This window comes from Helicoverpa armigera, chromosome 6, assembly GCF_030705265.1.
Source record: "Helicoverpa armigera isolate CAAS_96S chromosome 6, ASM3070526v1, whole genome shotgun sequence".
Taxonomy (NCBI): Eukaryota; Metazoa; Arthropoda; class Insecta; order Lepidoptera; family Noctuidae; genus Helicoverpa; species Helicoverpa armigera.
In genome coordinates, this window is record NC_087125.1 from 1,109,146 (window position 1) to 1,115,259 (window position 6,114).

Consider the following 6,114-nt stretch of genomic DNA (forward strand, 5'->3'; position numbering starts at 1 on the left):
CTGTATTTATTTTGGCGAAGACGGTATTTTCTTTTGTAAGGCTCTTAACTCAGAGTGACTCTTCACGTCGAATACTGGTCGCTTCGGGGAGTTCTTGAGATAGTGATTATCTCAATTTGAAAATAGTTTTAACGTTATTGAATATTCTAGTCCCGTTATTTGTGAAGTCTATTGTTTTGTGAGAGCAAATAGAACCGTTCAATGTGCATTGTAGTGCTGTTATACATGTTCTATTTTATATTTTTATTTCATAGTTCTATAGGGTTAACAATCACATAGGTACTATATTTTTTAGACTTATACCAATCTATTGAATAAATAGCAATCCTAAATATAATAATAATAATAATGTCGGGACACCTTTTTCACACACGGTCGGTTAGCCCCATGTTAAGTTATTAATTAACTTGTGTTATGGGTGCTAAGACAACTGATAAACTACATATAGCTACATATATACATATAAATAAATACATATTGTAACACCCAGACCACGGCCAACAAGCATGCTCATCACACAAATGTCGACCGAACCGGGAATCGAACCCGGGACCTCAGGTCCGGCAGTCCGGCATGGTGACCATTGCGCCATCGAGGTCGTCTAAATATAGCTATAAAGTTGCATTAATTAATTCAGCTCGATTATCCTTTAAAGTTACTGGTAAGTAGGTACTTACTATTGTTTAATACTACAAAACAAAATACGTTGTTACCACACGCACGATGTTCTGTCATAAATAACGCAATCATCCCATTTCCGACACTAAAAATAACTCCTAAACGAATAACATCTGCTTGGAATCGCAAAAAACTCGATGCCTACACGATTCACGTCGACGCACTCTCGATTACAATCCGAATAGCGATCGCGTTAGGGCGCACATCGATAAATCAACAATTCGATTATAATAATCTTTTACAGTGAACAGGAATCATCTTCATCACTCTAGAACGACTTTATTTCGGTGTGTAGGCTCTGTTGCTTCAGGATATTAATAGGATAAGCTATGCCTTTTTCTATTTTACTTTGCATTTCTTTTGAGCTTGAGTCACAGACAAGGCAAGATTTTTTATTATTGTCATTTCTTTATCTTACAACATATGATTTATATTTTTAAATATTCGATTATAGAAATAAAAAATATTTTCTATTATTATTTCAGTTACTACGTTGCATTAATTAGCTATTCTGTAAAAAATACTCTGTAGCTCTGCGATGTTTACTGATGACGCCATATCACGAAAACTTCACATACTTAGTCATTTCGTGCATACTCTTGGTTATAGATTTCAAACCGATTTAATTTTCAATAAACGAAATATTTAAATGTGTTGTGAAGGCATAACAACTTTCCAACAGCACTACTCTAAAAAAACTGATACCATCTAGCGCTACATTGCACATTCATACTCAAACCTCAACTTGAGCCAACTAATATTATTGGTGCAAAGAGCCATTTGTTCCTGCTGGAGGCTGCCAATAAAAGCGTTATCGCAGATCATTGCAATACTAAGATAAGCCGCCGCCGGCGCACGAGTACTAACTCATATTTCTATTACCGTAAATCGGAACCAACTTTACTGATACGCACTAGGGGATCGCACTAGGCATATGAATTGTAGGATGTAAGTTACGGTAGGTAATAATATGTGTGTCGGTAGTTTTATAAAGAGCCCGAGGGATTACTTGCCGCACCCGGATAAAAAGTATCACAACCTTATTCGAGAGTTTCTAGTTAATAATTATAAATTTTCATTCTGGTCCAATAGTTTCTGAGATTATTTGGACGTTGAAGTAAACAAAAATTATTCATTTGTGATATTGGTACAGATAAATGATTTGGTATAATAACTAACTGTTACCAGTTACGGAATAAATGAAACTTATAGTAAAACTTTGCAATATTTTTTTTGTGCTATTGAATTCACACACGCATCAACATTATTTTACACTCGGGATGAGTGTACTTTGAGTTTAAAGTCAGGATAAGGACTCATCATGCAGGTAAGTAAGTGGGTTAGTCTCAGAGACACCAAATGAGCTTCCTCTACCCACACAAGTATAGCGTGAGCCAAGTGGAGGCCTATTGTAAGCGGATCACACACTAACACGACGTACGCCGTAAAGATCTGTAAAGAACTGTGCGATTCCATGCTTTCACTTCTGTTGTAATACGCATGTTTTATATAAAATTATTTTTGAAATCTGCAAAGGAAGGGGACTCTTTTGTATACTTGATAGACCAGTCATAGCTGCGTTGCTGTAAATTAATGGATTGCTTGCCTAAAGTATCGGAAACTTACTATGCTAAGGAGAAAACGTAAAGCTGTCGTTGATAGCTATGACCGATCTGCCGTGAATAATCTGGTGTCACAAATCTGAATATCAGGAGCATGGTGTGTGAAGCAAGGGCGGATCCAGCTTCGGCGCCAGGGGGGGGTCACACAGTCGTGGTTTGTAGAAAATGGCTCGAGTTGAGTGAGTGCAATTTTTCGTATTTAAACCTACTACAGATACGTGCCAAAAAAAAGCGCGAGCGAAGCGAGCGCGAAAAATTTTGTTCATGTCGAGGACTAAGGTTGGAAAAGTGTTTTTATGTAGAAAATGGTCCGAGCTGAGATAACGCGATTTCTTGGAAATAATCACAGATGGGAAATTGAAAAAAGCGCGAGCGAAGCGAGCGCGAAAATTTTTTTTCAGTTCGAGGTCTAAAAGTAGATGAAAACGCTTTCTTGCTGTATAACAAATATACAGAACAAATACAAGAAAGCGCGATCATAGTAAGCGCGAGATTTTTTTCAGGTTGAAGACTAAACGTTTGAAAAGTATTGTGTACGCAGAAAAGGGCGCGTACGTTTTTTATTGCAGCAACAGTAAAACATTTTCTATTAAAACTTCAATTGTCTTACTATTGGTAAGGGTTCATGAGATCAGGCCCGTCTCTAGCTCATGTACCGCCTGGGTGCCATCGTCACCCAAGCGCCACCTACCTATGTATCTATTGAGTAGTACATATTGATCGACGTACTTTACAAGGAATATAAATAAGAACGTTCGAACGAAAGTCACTTTTTTGGTAGGTAAAGGACTTTAAAAAATGTTTCCAAATCATTGTAGGCTCAAACTGTTAGCCAGATATAAGTTATGAAAGTCGATACAGGACAACGCAGTTGTAAAAATGAGCGCGAGCGAAGCGAGCGCGCAAATTTTTTAATTTTGGGTCACAAAAATTCCAATAGTTTTAAAAAGCGCTGTAAAGTAATAAGTAGTCGGAAGCGCAAACTGTTTTGTTTTTGAGGACTCTATTAATATATTTTTTTGCTATATTTGACTTATGAAATTAAGTGTATAATATTGCGCGAGCGAAGCGAGCGCGAATTTTTTTGAGTCTACGACACAAAAGCACCTGTTTAAGTACATTGTAAAGCAACAAGTAGTCGTGAGCGCAGCGAACGCGAACTTTTTTAAATTATTTGTTTGTTTGAAGACTCACAAATCAGACTGGGAATTACGTACAAATAAAAAGGATCCGTGATTAGAGCGAGTACCATTTGTGTTCGTTGATTCGGTGCGTCAATAAAAATAATAAACAATCAGAAATACAGTACAGACATAGTCATTTACTCGCGAGCGTAGCGAACCAGAATTTTTTCACTTAGTTGGAGGATGTTAAAAGTTAAAAATAATCAAAATGATCAATCCAACAAAGCGAAGGCGACTTTTTTGTCAGTATCATGATACAATGTGGAACTTCCTTATCGAACGGGTGTAATTTCTTTGAAATTTCCCGGTGGTGGGGCGTCCCGCGGCGCCCCTGATATCGAGGCGCCCGGGTTATTCGCACACAATGCACCATAGGTTAAGACGGCCCTGCATAAGACTTATACATTACAGCAGGTAATGTAGAGAACCCGGACAGCGGATTCTTAGTAACAGGGTCCCGTTTCCTCCTTTTGGGTTCGGATAAAGAGTAAATAAGGAATAGAGAGCGAGCGTTGCGAGCACGAATTCTTCAGCAAAACTACTCTACCTGTAACTAAGTAGGTATCTACCTATTCACTCGAAATAAATTTATCTTATACATATAACAAAAACATAAAACATCGTGTTTAACCATTTCAATTATTGGTTCTCTTAGGTCCTGAACCTGGCCCAGGGGGGGGTCATGACCTTGTGACCTACCCCCTGGATCCGCCGTTGGTGTGAAGGAGTCTAGGTAAACTGCACCCGAATAGTCTGACCCTTTATAGATTTGCCATAAAAATAGCAGACATTAAAAACTTCTCCATACCGTGGGTGTTGTGTGGTCCGCCCTCGAGGCACTAATTGATTTCCACACAGTGGAGGTGGGTCTAACTGCTGGCCTTTTCATTTGAGCCATTACGCCTGAGCCCCGTGGGTCACGGCCACTCAATAAATCCTTCACCGACAACCGAACATGTTTCTGAATTCTGAATACACAACACACGTGGAAAGATATTGTTAAATTGGTAGGTATATTTTTAGATTTCTAAATACCTGTATTTAGAGTGGTTTAAAAATAAAAACATATAATTTGAGTTAAAAAGTCCTTGAAGACTCGATGAAACAGCTTATATCGTAACTACTAGCTCTAGTACTAGCTCTAGTTCAAAATATACTTCTAGTTCATTATACACTTACAATATAAGGGTATCATTATTTAGCAACTTTCAACTTTAAAAAACGAAAGTTGATTGAAAATTTTGTTGTTTGTAAGAAAATAAAAATCAATTATGTTTTTATAAAGAAATTGAGTGGAAATAAATAGGTACCTACTTATTCATCTCAAGATTAAGCAGTCAACTTACGCAAATATTAGACATTTAAATAAAACTACTTTTACGGATTTTATCGCGGTTATATTATATTATTTAATCCCGACGTTACGCGCGGTATTGCGGTAGCTGTTTGTAACTAATATATCAAGACGACCAACACCTTAGTCTGCCCGTGACCATGGATGCTGTAAAGGATCCGAAACGTCGGGATTAAATAATATAATATAACCGCGATAAAATCCGTAAAAGTAGTTTTATTTAAATTAAGCAGTCAATTTCAAAACTAGAAAAAAATTTGTATACACTACACATTTTAGACCAACATTAGTATCTTTTTACCGCAGTAATAAAAATCTGTTTAATTAAAAGATCATGATAACATAAATTTCAATAAAACTTTAATTTTAGAAATAATTTAGGATTACCGAGATAACAGTGGTGTTTTGCTTCTTCGTATGAAGTAAGAGTCCCCCATACTATTCCCGACGGGGCCAACAACTCTTCGCGGCCGGTTTATGGCGCGTCCTTATTTATACTCGCTCTGATAGAGACATCCCTCACTGTGTAGCTATTTTAAGACCTTCCTATAAAACAGTCACTCTATCAAAAATAGACTTTATATGAAAGTTCAATAAACTCGTAAATCATTTGTGTACATGTCAAAAACATTATTTCCTTTTTATAGAGTAATATTTATTTACAAATAACTTTTTACAATAACTTAATAATAAATATATATACAACATACAACTAACTTATTACCTAATATATACACTTACTATAAATAAAAATATTTAAAAAATTGCATCAAAAAACTCCTCCTCATCGCTGCCCACCGGGAGTGTACCCAAGAGGCTGGCAGCATTGCCACGTTGGATGGCAATGCTTACTTTTTGGCCAAAATAAAAACCAGCCCTTGGGTCACCTGAAGTGTCAGCAAGTCGCTTAGCGATATCCTTATATAGGAGATGAGCACTTGGACCCCACGGCCCGAGGGTTTCAACCCCAAACGGCTCAAAGGTATAGTTACCCACCAGGGTACTATATTTGCGCCGTTTGAGGTCCTCTGCAGCCGCAGCAGCGGAACCAGCACATCGCGCCGAGCTAGGAAGGTGAGATGGTGCAAGAGTATCGACACAGGTCGCGTCCCATACTAAAGACCTACCCATCTTCCACGGGAACAACGACATACCGTCTGGTCTCTTGCCATCGTCGCGTACCAGACCACTGGGTTCTAATATGGCTGGAACGCCGACGGCAACAAGAGCGCGACGGATTATGTCATTGATATTCGCATGCCGTGCAAAACGGCCG